The sequence below is a fragment of the Castor canadensis genome, chromosome 7 (assembly GCF_047511655.1).
Source record: "Castor canadensis chromosome 7, mCasCan1.hap1v2, whole genome shotgun sequence".
In the NCBI taxonomy this organism is placed as follows: Eukaryota; Metazoa; Chordata; class Mammalia; order Rodentia; family Castoridae; genus Castor; species Castor canadensis.
This window is the reverse complement of record NC_133392.1, coordinates 56,974,627-56,991,372: the sequence shown is the minus strand read 5'-3', so window position 1 is coordinate 56,991,372 and position 16,746 is coordinate 56,974,627.

Sequence of the window (16,746 nt, the reverse complement as noted above, 5' to 3'; positions counted from 1 at the left end):
ATTTAGTATCTCTGAGTCCCATTTTCCTCATTTGTAATATGGAGATAATTGATCATATGGTTATTTTAAGGATTAACTGACATTGTGCACAAAAATTAATTAATTAATTAATTTCGGGGCCATAGTAAGTCCACAATAAAAAGCAATCAACATAATTGTTAAATGTGTATTACATAATGTATACAGAATTCTAATGTATGTAGTGCATGTGTCACAAATATAGTTCTTTCTTCTGTATTTTGCTAAGATCTCTTCTTGCTTTGGTAGAACAACAGTTCTATGGCCTTCATAGTTCCTCTAAAATCATTAAAATCAATATTCCCTTCCACATAACCTACTACTGATAATCCTCAAATTTACAACGGGGTTACATTCTCATAAATCCATCACAAGTCGAAAATATCAAAAGTTGAAATGCATTTAATACGCATAACATACTGGGCATTACACAGCACAACACATTGTAGAGTATTGGTTGTATGCCTTTGTGGCTGACTGGCGACTGAATCTGGTCCCTACAGCCCAGCATCATAAGGCTGTATCATGCTGCATATTGTGCTATCCTAGGAATCGATCAATATTCAAAATTTGAAATACAATTTCTGTTGAATTTATATTGCTTTTGCAGCATTATGAAGTCAAAATATCACAAGTCAAATCACTGCAATGTGGGGACCATCTGTACTATGTAATCAAAATGCTGCTAAAATAGATTCCAAGCTATCCGTGACCTTTAATGAGTATGAGATGCACAAAATTATTATTGTTTTTTGGTACTAAGATTAAATCTAGGGCCTCATGTATGCTAGGCAAGTGCATTATGACTTGTGCCATGCCCCTAGCCCCATAAAATTGTTTTAATGTGATTGAATAGTTGAAATTATTCATGCTCTTCTTTTCACATTTACATAAAAGAAATGTGATAGCAGATATCATTGTTTTCATCATCATCAACAACAGCACTGTCCCTACCCAAGTATTAAGAAATAGTTATTCCAAGCCAGGCATTGCGCTAAGTTTGCATAGTACATCCCACTTCTCACAGAAGTTCCATAAAGCAACTCATCTTATCCAGAGTACATGGTGAGAAAACTCGGGCTGATGGATACAACAAAATTTTCCAATGTTATTACAACTAATAATGTAGTAAACAGCAAGATTCTAATGAAGGCATGTGTTTATATCTTACCAAACACTGAAGTATGTCTGTATAAACTGATGTATATATTTTTCTAATATGTGTTTTTCTCAAGGATAAAAGTTCCTCTCTACTCTTTGTGAGCTGCAACTGTAGTGTTGGATGTTACAGTACTGAAGGAGGAATGATATATTTTAAGTATCTATTATCTAATGATTTGTCACTTATGCCATCCATATATGCTGGGATTGGTTAAATGATCCCAATTCTCCTACTACTCCAGAACACCTGCAGTAAAGAGGGACATTTTAAGTGTTCACTGAATGTTAATTGAACACAGGAGTAAATGGATTAAATTAAGTTCCAGCTGCACTGATGTAGCTGCAGGGTTTGTATATATATGACACTTTTAAATGATTGATGCAATTGTGAATGAAATGGCCAGTTCTAAGGACATGTGTGTTTTTTCAAGTACATGAAGACATAGGGGAGAAAACAGATTCATGCTTACCATTAATTCTTCTCAGATGTACTGGAGATCTGATATGAAGCTTGGGAAGCAGAAGAGCCATGGAAGCTCTTCTGTTTACTAGAACACATTTAAGTTGTGGATTACATTATAGTGAGAAAATAATACCAATGGGTTAATACTACACGGTGATTGCTGAGGACTTGGTGAAGGCCCATTTCTCCAAAACACTTTGATATTCAATTTTATTTTCCCATTCTCAAATCCATTCTCTCCTTTTTAAAAATTAACACATATAAATAGTGCAAAATACTGGGATTCACTGTGATATTTTCATACATGCATGCAGCATGCATTGATCATATCATCCATCTTCCTCACCTTCTCTCTCCTTCCCTCCCAACTCAGCAACCAGTATTATTTCCTGTTCATGACCTATGTATTTATCTGTCTGTCTCCCTCCCTCCCTACAAGCTATATCTCAACTTTAGCTACTACAAGTTGTCTTCACTCTAATACCTAAGTGGGTAGAACAGCCATTTTCTAGAACATTATGTTAAGTAAAATAAACTAGTCACAGACATATAAACATTGCATGTTCTCTATCACTCCTATTTTCAAGTAGAATTCTTTTTTTTTATTTAAATTTTTGTCCCTACTTTCAGGTAGACTCAAAAAAAAAAAAGTTTTCATCATTGAGAGAGAACATGCAATGCTTGTGTTTCTGTGCCTAGTTTATTTCTTTATTGTACATCTGATATTTTGGTCTTTATTACTACATTAAATAGTCTGAACAGATACAAGCAGTGAACAACAAAATGAGCAAAGTACTCTAGTTCCTTGAGAGAGACAAAAATGTGGCAGTCAAAACTTAAAAATTATTTGCAATTGACCACAAAATCACATGGTATAAGTCAGTAACTGGTAGCTTAGACCTGTCATCTTGGCTGTTTAGGAGGCTAGGATGGGGGGGTGGGGTATTATGATTTCAGGCAAGCTGGACAAAAAGTTTGTGAGACTCCATCACAACAGAAAAAAGCAGGGAACGGTGGCAAGTGCCTGTCATCCAAACAAGGCCAGGAATGTAAAATAGGAGGATCAGCATCCAGGCTAGACTGCACAAAGCAAAATCCTGCCTCTATAATAACCAGAGAAAAAAGGGCTAAAATTAGGTCTCTCAAGTGGTAGAGTGCCTACCAAGCAAGAGAGAAGCCCTGAGTTCAAGCCCCAGTACCGAAAAAAAAATATTATGGTCTTATGTTATCGTTGTGGCAAAAAAGAAAAAAGTAAATTACAGGAGAATGAAAGTAAAGTTTAGAGGAAATGCTCAAGAGGGGGAAATTAGACCAAACAGAGATATTCAGTAGTTCATATGAGCTTAATGCTCAGTAATGACAAATATAAGCAGTGGGAACTTCAATTCTTCATTGTTTTATAATGAATAGTGAATTGTAAACAAATCTATTTGTTTAAAGAGAACTGACAGTAGTTGTTTTCTTTATGACTGTTAAAGCAAGCTTGGTTCTCAAAATTATTTAGAGATGAATTATTTCTCTAGCATGATAAGCCTCAAAAAGTATTGAGGCTGAAAAGAAAGCATCTTTTGGTTTTGGGGGATATTTTGAGAGGAGGAAGAACCATGGAACTGATGAAAAACATCCCTTCCTGTAACAATGAATTAGGTAGACAGAAAGAAGGAACTGCCTAACTCTCCAACCCCTGAAGGAATATGTTTCAACTTTTGACCTTTTTACTGAAAGCAGATGTAAGAAAATACATAAGCAGAGTAACTAAAGGAAGGAAAAGTAAACCCACAGTCTATCTTCTGTGTATTTTAAAAATAAAGCCCTCCTAAACTTATCATCCCCTTGAACATTGCTTAAACAAGGAAAGCAATGGTCTAGACATAAGATAGTCATGAACCTTTCAGTATTATATTTTTGTTTTCCATTTTTTTCTTATTAACATGGCACAATTCCAAAATTTAAAAAGTGTTGGAGTGGGAAAGTAAGAAAATGATTCTGCTACCTAAAGGCAATATGGTGACATTTTGGTCTAATCTGTCAAATGATTTGCTTCCTTCTTCCTTCCCACTCCATTTTTCAAAGAAAATATTCTATTATTAGGACTCTGGCTTTTTTCTTGGTTAGTCTAGAAAAAATCTTTCTTAATAAAGTATTTACTGAAGGATTTTGAGCTAATGAGTAATGGAATTTCTTTCATGATAAAAGTTCTGATGAAGCTAGGAACAGAAGGAATTACCATGATGCAATAAATTCTATACATTTATATAGTATAATAGTCAACATCATATTAAAGATAAAGCTATAGTAAACATCATATTAAATGGAAAAGAACTGAAATCCCATCATATTAAATGGAAAAGAACTGAATGAGACAAGGGTGTCCACTGTCCCCACTCTCATCCAATATAGCATTGGCATTCCTAGCCAGAGCAGTGAGGCAAGAGAAAGAATAAAGCGATTCAAATAGGGAAGAAAGGAGTCAAAATATCCCTATTTGCAGATATGATCCTATACTTAAAAGACCCTAAAAATTCCAGCAAAAAACTTTGAGATCTGATAAACAATTTCAGCAACATAGCAATATATAAAATTAACCTGCAAAATTCAGTACCTCTTTTATGTACCAACAGTGAACAGACTAAGAAAGAAATTGGAAAAACAATTCCATTCAAAATAGTCTGAAAAAATAATTGGAATTAAACTTAACTAAGGAGGTGATAGACCTCTCCATGAAAGCTATAAAACCTTGAAGTAAGAAATTGTAGAAGATGCAAAAGATGAATTTGTACATGGGCTGACAGAATTAATATTGTGAAAATGGTTACACTACTTAAAGCAATCTACAGGTTCAATAAAATGCTCATCAATATCCCAATGTCATTGTCCTCAGAAATAGAAAAATCAGTCCTAAAATTTATATGGAAATATAAAAGTCTCTGAATAGCAAAAGCAATCCCGAGCAAAAAGAGCAATGCTGGAGGCATCACAATATCAGACTTCAAATTATGATACAGAACAATACTAACCAAAACAGCATGGTGCTGGCACAACAGGAGACATGAAGAACCATGGAACAGAATAGAAGACCCAGAAATAAACCAACACAGTTATAGCCATCAGGTTTTTACAAAGAAGCCCAAAACACACACTAGAATTAGACTGGCAATCCTCAAGAAAACAAACAACAAATGCTGGAGTGAATACAGAGAAAATGGAACCCTCCTTGTGGGTGCACTGTTAGTGGGAAAGTAAACTAGTGCAACCACTATGGAAATTAGAATAGATGTTCATCAAAAAACTAAAAATAAACCTAGTTTATGACTTTGATATACCAGTTTTGGGCATATGTCTGAAGGAGTGTAAAGTAATATACAAGAGAGATACCTACACAACCATGTTTATTACAGAGCTGCTCACAGTAGTCAAGCTGTGGAATCAGCCTATGTGCCCAAAGATGAATGAATGGATAAGGAAAATGTGGGAAATACACACCATGAAGTATTATTTTGCCAAAAAGAAGAATGAAATTATGACACTTGCAGGAAAATGGATGGAACTGGTGATCATCAAATTGAACAAGATAATCCAATCTCAAAAAATCAAATACTACATGTATTCACTCATATGTGGAACACAGACATAAAACGATGATGATAATAATAATAATAATGGGACTTGAGTATAAAAACAGGACAGTTACAAAGGAGAGTGGGAAAGCTGAGGGGGAAATGAGAGGATACTTGGAGGAGAAAGGGATTGAGATACCATATATATGTATAATTACATGTATATGAAGATAGCATAATGAAGCCTTCCAAACAGTATGAAAATAGAAGGAGGGTAATGGTATGAAGTAATATACTAGAGGTAGTAAACTTGTTTAAATTATACTGTGATCTAACCTGGTTTATGTTTTGAATAGATCATCCTGACTGCTGTGCTAAGAACAGACTGAACGAACAGGACAGAAGTAAAAAATACAAAGTGAAGGTTATTTCATAATACATGTTAGACATTATGTGTTTAAACCAGATGAGAAAAGATGTGAACTGTCAATATTTGACAATGAATCATTGTGAATAGTGAATTAAGAATAAAAGGAAAAGAGTACCTCAAGTTTTCCAGTAAGGACATCTAAAAGGTAGAACTGCCAATAGCTGCTTTGAAAAAGACAAAAGAATTATGTTATAGGTGAAAATAACAGATTAGGAACATTTGGAATTTGAAATAAGGTTTGAGCAAGAAATGTAATTTTATGTTCTTCAGAATATAGATGGAATTTAAAAGCATGAGATAGAATGAGAGCCCCAAAGAAGTAAATGTAGATAGAAAATGTTGAATCTTTAGGCTTCTATCTTTGGCAGCTGTGGTGAGCAGAATCCAGACAACAATAAAAATAATAGCCAGTGACAGAAACAGCAGACAAGAAACTGTGGTGTCCTAATAGGCAAATAAAGAGAGTGTTCCAAATTAGAAGAGATGATCAGTGATGCTAAATTCTGCTGATATATTATAAAGATGTCTATCTACAATAGAGAGTACTATGTAGCACTGTAAAAAATATGACTGAAATGAACATGAATTGAATGCTTGGTGAGCACCAGAACACTGTTATTACTATGGGAGACCCAGGCCAGTCAATATCTGACTCCTACTCTCATCTAAACTGAGAGCTAAGAATAGATACTTAAAAGTAAAAACTATGATTATATGCAGGATAAATTTGACAAAGGCTATTGAAAGTGAGAAAGAAAGCTTTCCCCCAACCAAGGAATGAACGCATAAATCCAAATAGCTTGATTGAGTAAGGCTACATTAAAATACTGAATTGAGACTCACAGTATGAGTGGATTTAGAAGGAACATGAATTCAGTTGCAGGAATCAGTGTAAGCAAAGGTAGAGAATATTAAATCTCATGCTGGAACAGGTACAAGGGAACTGCTACATAGTGCATGCATCCTTATTTGTTCTTGATTTGTTTTCAATTCATTCTTCATTCTTGACACAAGACACCTTTGAGTTAATGACAATAAGGCAGGATTTGAACCAAGAACAAATTGATATACCCACCTTAATTCTATAAGTTTATAGCACACTTATCAGAATATGTACATAATGCAATGAATAAAACCAAGAGACAGAATACATCAAACCTAAAAAATTAGGCTTTTCATAGTTGTCTTTAGAATTTATTAAAATAATCTTTCAATTTCTCTAAATATTTTAACCTATCATATAAGATCCTCTGACTTCAGAAACATTGTACTCTAAAGCAGTATTCAAATCAAACATATATGAAGTATCAAAATATCTACTTAAATGAAATATCCCATGAGACATCACTAAAGAAATATCTCCTTCAGAGGCTGGCCTTACAGGATAGCTCAAAGGAGCTTGCTAGGTCCATTCTCCATTCTGTTTCTTTCTGGTTTCTCCATGTTACTCTCCATACTAAGAAATTATACTTTATCTTCTCCCTTTGGAACCAATATCACTCCTGGTATGAGACCAAAAAGGATACCACCTGAGGGAAGATCCCGCTACTGAGCACTAAAAACTCTGCAAATTATTGATTTGGCCATTGGATGTCATCAGTGTTCTACGGAGCACCTGCTGCATAAGACCTGTAGAAAGAAATATTATGAGTTAAAGTCAGAAATTTGTTTATTTCCTTGATAGATTATTGGCATACCTCTCAGTTAAATGATGTGGAAATATTAACAAAATTCAATTTTACTCGGCAGTATTTTAAGATATGTCCTAATTACATTTTCTGAAGAAAGGAAGCTGCATGCCATATGTGAAATTGACAGAAACAGCTTGAAATTAGGCCAGTTACTACTACACCAGATCAATAATTAAATGATGTGGCCAGAGATTTTATGATTTTCTTTATGGTGATTGAATTTATCTGAGATACATGATGATTTTTATTTCTTGATACTTTCAGGAACATGACTCCTAATATTGGAATGCAGGTATATCCCAGAATATTTTTCTTGTTTTCAAATTCCATAAAGTATTGTAGAAATGAAGAGAATATGCAAACATCTAGGATTAATAGGATACTATTATTCAAGTAAAAGTTTGAATAGAATCATGGATTTTTAAAATCTATTAGACAATGTTTATAATGCTTTTCAAAAATTATTGTCTTACATTATTTAAAAATAATTATACAAAATGATGCAAGGTTAGAGTTTTACCATGCAAGAATCCAAAACTATGGAAGTATGTAACTAAAAATTTAAAATCCCAGTTTAATCAGACATATCTGTCATCCTCCTCCTTCAATTCACATAGTCCACATCTTTCTCTTCTTTTTGGAGAAGGCCATTGTTAAAAGTTTGTGTATGCCTTTTAGTATCTTTTCCCATATATGTATATCTGTGTCTGTAGAACTTTTAGGTTATTTTTAAAGCATTAGAATGTAGGTAAAAAATTTCCTTGGGATGGAGTTGCTGCAATGTAAGGGCAGATCTGTGTTGATAAAGCAATGAGCAGGCAAACTCTATGTCTTGGTTACAGAAGGTTATAAGTTAGATGCAGAGTGCTATTAGACTCCATGCCATATAACCACTTCAAGTCTCTCAAGGTCTTTATTGGTACCAAAGAGTTATATAAATAAAGGATGTTCAAGTTAACATTGTACTTTGGTTTCCAGAAGAGTTTAATTTGTCTTTATTAGGGAGTGCTAGCACATAAGCAGGCTAATAAATTTTGATTTCTTTTCCTTACTTCCATTGTTATCACATTTTAAAAAATATACCATTATACTTTCATTGCGCTAACAGGCTTTAATGAGGACTGTCTCTGATCTATTCTTGTTTAGTAAATGCAACATTATATTGCATACAAAAGGTCAATGGGGACAAAAGTTAAACAATCTTGTTCTGTTAGGAATAGTATCCATGGCAAGAGATTAGCAACATAACAAGTGCTATTTTTGATTATGGAGAAAATTTAAAGTATAAACACAAGTATAAAGACAATTATTTGAGTTTATTCTTAAAAGAAAAACATTTTAAAATTAATTTTCCTCATGTGTTATTGAGACATTAAAGATATGTTAATTATCCACTTACAACATTTAGCTTTGTTCAGGTCTAGATTGTTACTATAAACATCTTGTACAAAGAGAAAATGACAAAAGCAAGGAAAAGAAAGCCTGGGAGGAAATATGAAAGGAATTAAGTTTATTCATACTAGAAGAAAGCATCTTGCAGGGTAAAGTAATACTGTTCTTCATACAAGTATAGACTTCCTACAGACACAGCAGGACTCTCAGGGGTGTGGTTTCCTCTTAAACAATCTCTACTGGCCAAGAGGATGCTTAAAGGAAGAGGAATACCATTTTATAATTAACTAAGGTCAAGGATACCACTTTGAAATTCTTGCTTGGGGACCTACAATGAAAATTGTCCACAGTCAGCATAAATAACACAGAGGAAACATACTTTCATCTCAATGTGAAGGATTCCAATTATAGACAGACCATGATTTCAAAATTTATCTAAGTAAAGATATTGTTACTGGAAAAACTACAAAAAACATGAAAAATTAGGTGATTCCAGCTAATACAGTGGCTTGGCAGTAAGAATAGATGTTTCCCCAAAGTTCTACCATGTCGGTCACTTGATACTAATATTAATGGTGCTCACTGTTAGTCATGGAAAGATATTGGAAGGAATTGCACAACATCTTCCATTTCTTTCTTTTGGTAGCCAAAAGAGCTTATTACTGAATAGCTTGTCACTATCACTGTTTCATCATTACAATAATGATAAATAGTTAGGCCTAAGCCTATGCAATGAGCAATGTAGGATTAGACAGTTAAAGATGTCCCTCACCTCTACTACTTTTGTCCAATCATATTGTTCCCTAAGACCTAGGTCAGAGGTCCAACTCCAGGGGTTCCAACATGGCAGGTCTGGACTTTTGCCCCAATATGCGGATTAAGGAGACAAGTAGTGCTGAAAACAGAAAAACATTTATTACCCAGAGAGCTATAAGAAGAGGGCAGAAAGCATTTCAGCCCATATTAGAGGGATTAGGATGAGCTTTAAGTTTAAATAGAGGAAGAATTGGAACAAGGGGAGAAAGGTATGCATCCTTAAGCTGTCTTGGGCAAAGTGTGGTTTTTTGATTATTATATCATTTCTGATTCTTTGAGACTGCTGGAAAAGTTGTTATGGCCATCACCACTCAAAGACAAAATGAAGGTCCCATGAGAGATTACTCCTGCTCCAGGGTACAGTGTCATCATTACAAGTCAATTACCTCATTCAAGGGGGTGTTCTGTCCCTGAAGACTCACTGCTGCTTTGGGATAGTTTTGGTCCTTTGTCATAAAGATGTTAGTCCTGTTGTTTCCAGAGCCCAAGGTGACTACAGGAGAGAGAGCCTGAGAGCAAAGGAGACAGATGCAAAACAGAAACAGGATGTCAGGGTTTTATTCTGCTTTTCGTTAACATGTAGGCCTAAGTGATGAATCAGTGCTTTTTAGCAAAAGTAGTTTCTAAGTACCTCCTATAATGTGTTTTAAAGTTGAAGAGTGTTAACCTATAAAATAAAATTTTGAACACCTTGGAAGCAAACAGACTTTGTCTATTCTTGAGGGCTCTTTTCTGACTAGCTTCTTTGTTAGTTAATGTTTTAATGAGACATTAACAGCCATAATTTCTGAAAATAATGTTATCTATAATCAACTATTTCCATTGAAAAATATTACAAACTTTTACACTTTTGCCCTGTTAGAACAGATGGCAAACCAACTGTCAACAGAATTTTTTAAAGCCACAGAAAAGGAAGCAGGAAGAAGAATAAAGATTGATTTTTCTTCTTTAGATGTCTTAATTATATTTCTAGAATAATTTTTTTAATGTTAGAAAAGATAATACTGTAAGATTCCTATAATTCAAAATGAGAAATAGATAGTATTTGGCAGAGTTGAAGGTGAACTTGATAACCATTTGAAGAGTCTAATTTAACTAATTAGTGATTTTTGCAGCTGTCTTACTTTTCCCTTCATCTAGTCAAATATTAACTTTAAAACATTTTCCTTCTCAGAAAAAAAAGCTGAGACATAAACTCTTTAAGATTTCTCATGTTTTTTTCTTAGCAATTAATATCTGGGCCAGTATTCTGCTGCTATATAGGTCTATAGATATCCTATAACAGAATTTTAATTTTCAAGTGATTCCTACTCATTTTATGCACCTAAAGTTTGATAACCATTGTGACTCCAAGAAGGAGTCTTCCAAGTAGGCAGTTTTCAAACTAAATTCTTCAAACACCTAAAATTCAAAGGAAGCTTCTCAGGACCGTATCAATAGACAAAGGAGAGACCGAGGAGGCGGGTATCTACAGTGACTACAATGAGAACATTGCTTTTTAAATGTTAGGTAGCAGTTAGACATGAGTGATGAGTGAGGCAGAACATAGAGACATTATTTCAATGAATATTTAAAGGGCCAGACTTAGACACTGGAAGGAGAAAATAAAAACTAAAAAGTCAGAACAGCGAGTCTCCTCCCATCTCCTTTTAGATTTTAAGTTACAGAATAAGTGGACATAAAAGGGTTATCTGTATCTACCTTCCTCTTTGAGATGTTAACAAGCTACAAGGCTCCTTAGATTGGTAGAGGGAGAGAAAAAAATGAAAAGTAAGTCTAGCAAAGGAAAGTCTTAAAACATGCCTATTGTTCCTGTGTTTTATATAGGTCCTCATCTTTTAGCACCCATCTTAGCCACCCAGATCCATTATCTTAATGATCAGACATTGCTCTTTATAATCATGTATGTGTCCGCAGCTTCCCAGCTCAACAAAAAAGTTTAAGATTAGAGATGAGGACAATCATTTTGAGTTTTTACTCCCATTTCCTGCATTGGTAGCAGAAAATGTCTTCTTTTTTTCCCAACTTTTATTCTGTTATATTAAATTCCTTTCCTAATAAACTTCGCTATAACTTTCACTATATTTCCACTTGTTGCCTGAATTGATCTACTCAAGGACTGAAGTAGATCACTGTGCTGACTTTCCAGTAACACATCTATTTTATAAATTTCAATGAAATTCATATCTGGACTATATAAATTGAATTGTGCATACTGTATAAAATTTTACCCTTGTTGTCAATTTCTCTTCATTTCCCAAGGAGCATATGTAATACACAATAGTTATTTGATGAGGAAAAATGGTACTGTTTAGTTTTATGTACATTTAGGGAAAAAGAGAAAGACAATATTATAAATTAGGCATGGTGGTAAACTTCTGTAATCCCAGCTACTCCAGAGGTATAAGTAGAGGGATCATGAGTTTGAGGTCAGCTGGGATAAAGTTAAGGAGATCTTATCTAAAAAAGAAAATAAAAACTAAAGAGGGGCATAGTTCAAAGTACATGGCTAGCAAGCATGAGGACCTGCTTCAAGCTTCATTACTGAAGAAAAAAAGGGTAGGAAGCCATTATCATCCTAGGGCTGTTGTGATATTGGAGAGAGAAGTGATAATGGTGATTCCTGACAGAGAATATGTATCCCCCAAAAGTCAGGAATAAATTGTCTAAAACTGCTTTTCACCAATCATGTCTTAGTCCTCCAAAGAAACAAATCAGTATGTACCAGCCATGAAAATGTTTATGGTATGTGTGTTAGGATCTTATAAGCTGGGATGTAGAACTGAAGAAATTAACTTTTCATAAAGCTTATATAATAACAAAAAAATCCTAATGAATACTCAAATTTTTAAAAATGCTACTGAAATTTTCAGAAAGAGGAGGCTGGGAAAGAAGCCCTTATTTTAAGGAAACATCCATACAAAGGAATACCAGGGAACAGATGGAATGTGGGGGGTGGATCGGCCCACTGGGGGGCCCAGATGGTAGGGGAAGTAAACATCAAGCTTGCAGAGATGTTCCCATGAGAGAAAAATTCAAACCATGATCCTAGGAAGGCATAGAAAATCAGTAGGGTCCACAAAAAGGGAACCAGCTAATCAAAAGTAGCCTAACCCAAGGTATAAAACCTATTGAGAGATTAGGAGTCAGGAACAAAGCAGGCAAGTAGGGGAAGGGTTCAATAATTAACTGAGAATCACACAATAAAACAAAGGAAGAAAGTCACAAAATGTTTTTCACAACTGTTTAACAATAAAACAAGTGACCTAAGATTGACCTATGTGGAGAGGGAGGCAAGGGCTGAGAGGAAAAACAGTTTGAGGACTATTCCTGAAGGTTGAGAACCAACACCCCCCAACCCCATTGTTCCCTCAGGACATGGCTATAAAGGGCACTACTGAAAACCCAAATTAGTTCAAGACCTGAGTAGCACCCCTACCCTGGTGAATAAAAACCCCTAGACACTTAGCAACACACTCCTCTCTTGCCACTGGAGCTTTCCTTCTTTCACTTAGTAAACTTTCCTGCCTCTAAATTCACCCTTCCTTGCTCACGAAGTTCATTCCTTGGCTACCTTAGGCAAAGAACCCTGAACACCAACACTCCCTCTGGTTAAGCACTGAGGCCAGCAAGATTGAGTAGAGGCTTTTGGTTCTGCACAAATCTTCTGATTTCAACCAGTCTCACTGAATCTCACTGTTCTCAACCCAGTCTTGGCATGTTATGCACCTTTGCATAGCTACCATCCACTTTCATTGGTGTCCTTAAGAATCTTTGCTTTCTCCTTCTCTCAGTCTTGGTAAGTATTTTTACTAACCTGTAGCTCCCCAAATCCACAACAGAGGCCAAAATGGCTTAAAATAGTTTCTGCTGGGTATTGAGGCGGGGGAGCGGGAGGGGGTGGAGTGGGTGGTAAGGGAGGGGGTGGGGGCAGGGGGGAGAAATGAACCAAGCCTTGTATGCACATATGAATAATAAAAGAAAAATGAAAAAAAAAATAGTAAGAGAGAATTTTACAACTGCCATCAGAGGAGGGACTGGCTAAGGGTAGACAGTGAACATTAAAGGGAACTCCAGGTTGAGTGTAAAGTGCTCGTTCTTCTTTAGTCTAGAGATTTTATTCATGCTGTGGACACCTGAAATCTAGGTGAGACAGACTCCAGTAGTAATCAGACATGAGTTGTGCTCTTCCCAGAAAGGTAGAGACTCAGCCCCTACAAATTGCAGAATTCTTAGAACTATGATGATGCCCCAATTAGTTCCTAAACTTAATTCTGGGATCTTTTATTTGATGAGTTGCACCAGATCAGTTAAATAGGCAAGGATGACTGTAATCAAGATTATTACAATTGGGGAGAGACATTGAACTTGATCTCCTGTGAAACCAAAAGTGGGAGAATTTTTTTAAGCACTAAGGTGAGCTAATGCAAGACCTTCTGAAGATGTTAGAGGTGAGGTTTGTCAGTGTGATTAGACAACCTCTGTCTGCTAATTGGCACTAACCTTACAGAAGTTTGGCTGTTACCTTCCCACAAAGGCTAAAAGATTAGTAGCTTATAATCCTTTATAATTACTTCTCAAAGAGATGATGCTCATGTCCCTGGGTAAAGCTTTTCTGGGTTGCAAAATTGTCAGAAGACTAAGAGAAAATGTACATCTTAACAAGACAACTACAAGTTCTCCAGAATAAATACAAAAAGCAAAGTCTTGTGCTTAGAGTGAGGAAGAAACCTATCAAAGCTCAGTCAAACTGAGAAGAATATTAAAGCTACCTTGGTCAGTCTTAAGACTGAAATAACCAGGGAAAGTGCTCTCTTCACTGACTTGTGGCATCTCAAACTTATTTTTTGTAGGTTGACATTATGTGTTTATATGTCTGTTTTTTCCAGAGAGTAGCAATTTCACCACTTCTCAAAAGTATGTTAGCAGACTGCAGGCATCTTGACTACGTTAAATTATCAGCGCAAAAGGAAATGTCTTCTATGCTCTTGATCACAGAGACCCAGAGCATCAATAAATGAGGTTATGGAAAAGCCAAGAACTCCATCATGACTCACCTACTCTTTTTTTTTTCTTTTATTCATATGTGCATGCAATGATTGGGTCATTTCTCCCCCCTTCCCCCTACCCCCTCCCTTACATACCCTGTCCCTTCTCTCTTCCCCCACCCCCTCACTACCAGGCAGAAACTATTTTGCCCTTATCTCTAATTTTGTTGAAGAGAGAGTATAAGCAATAATAGGAAGGACCAAGGGTTTTTGCTAGTTGAGATAAGGATAGCTATACAGGGAGTTGACTTGCATTGCTTTCCTATACATATGTGTTACCTTCTAAATTAATTCTTCTTGAACTAATCTTTTCTCTAGTTCCTGGTCACCTTCTCCTAGTGGCTTCTGTCACTTTAATGTATCTGCATTAGTTTCTCTGCATTGAGGGCAACAAATGCTAGCTAATTTTTTAGGTGTCTTACCTATCCTCACATCTCCCTTGTGTACTCTTGTTTTATCATGTGCTCAAAGTCCAATTCCCTTGTTGTGTTTGCCCTTGATCTAATGTCTGCATATGAGGGAGAACATATGATTTTTGGTCTTTTGGGCCAGGCTAGCCTCACTCAAAATGATGTTCTCCAGTTCCATCCATTTACTTGGGAATGATAAGATTTCATTCTTCTTCATGGCTGCATAAAATTCCATTGTGTATAAATACCACATTTCCTTAATCCATTCGTCACTAGTGGGGCATCTTGGCTGTTTCTATAACTTGGCTATTGTGAATAGTGCTGCAATAAACATGAGTGTGCAAGTGCCTCTGGAGTAACCTGTGTCACATTCTTTTGGGTATATCCCCAAGAGTGGTATTGCTGGATCATATGGTAGATCTATGTTTAGATTTTTAAGAAGCCTTCAAATATTTTTCCAGAGTGGATGCACCAGCATGCATTCCCACCAGCAGTGGACTAGGGTTCCTTTTCCCCTACATCCTCGCCAACAACTGTTATTAGTGGTGTTGCTAATGATGACTATTCTAACAGGAGTAAGGTGGAATCTTAGTGCGGTTTGGATTTGCATTTCCTTTATGGCTAGATATGGTGAGCACTTTTTCATATGCTTTTTGGTCATTTGAATTTCTTCTTTTGAGAAAGTTCTGTTTAGTTCACTTGCCCATTTCTTAATTTGTTCATTAATTTTGGGAGAATTTAGTTTTTTGAGTTCCCTATATATTCTGGTTATCAGTCCTTTGATGTGTAGATGGCAAATATTTTCTTCCACTTTATGGGTGGTCTTTTCAGTTTAGAGATTATTTCTTTTGTTGAGCAGAAGCTTTTTAGTTTTATGAAGTCCCATTTACCTGTGCTATCTCTTAGTTGCTGAGCTGCTGGGGTTCCATTGAGAAATTCCTTGCCTATACCATTAGTTCCAAAGTATTTCCTACTCTTTCCTCTACCAACTTTAGAGTTTGGGGTCTGATATTAAGATCCCTGATCAATTTTGAGTTAATATTGGTATAGGGTGATCTACATGGATCTAGTTTCAGTTTTTTGCAGACTGCTAACCAGTTTTCCCAGCAGTTTTTGTTGAAGAGGCTATCTTTTCTCCATTGTGTTTTTAGTGCCTTTATCAAAGAAAAGTTGGTTATAGTTGTGTGGCTTCATATTTGGGTCCTCTATTCTGTTCCACTGGTCTTCATGTTTGTTTTTGTGCCAGTACCAAGCTGTTTTTATTGCATTGTTTTGTAATATAGTTTGAAGTCGGGTATTGTGATACCTCCAGCATTGCTCTTTTTACTGAGTATGGTCTTGGGTATTTGTGGCCTTTTGTGCTTCCAAATAAATTTAATGGTTGATTTTTCAATCTCTTTGATGAATGTCATTGGGCTTTTGATGGGAATTGCATTAAACATGTAGATTGCTTTTGAGAGTATAGCCCTTTTTACTATGTTGATTCTACTGATCCATGAGCATGGGAGATCTCTCCACTTTCTATAGTCTTCCTCAGTCTCTTTCTTCAGAAGTTTATAGTTTTCCTTGTAGAGGTCATTCACTTCCTTTGTTAAGTTAACCTAGGTATTTGATTTTTTTTGAGGTTATTGTAAAGAGAATTGTTTTCATATATTCTTTCTCAATTTGCTCATTATTAGTGTATAGAAATGCTAATGATTTTGCTATGTTGATTTTATAACCTGCTACCTTGCTGTAGCTGTTGATGGTGTCTAGCAACT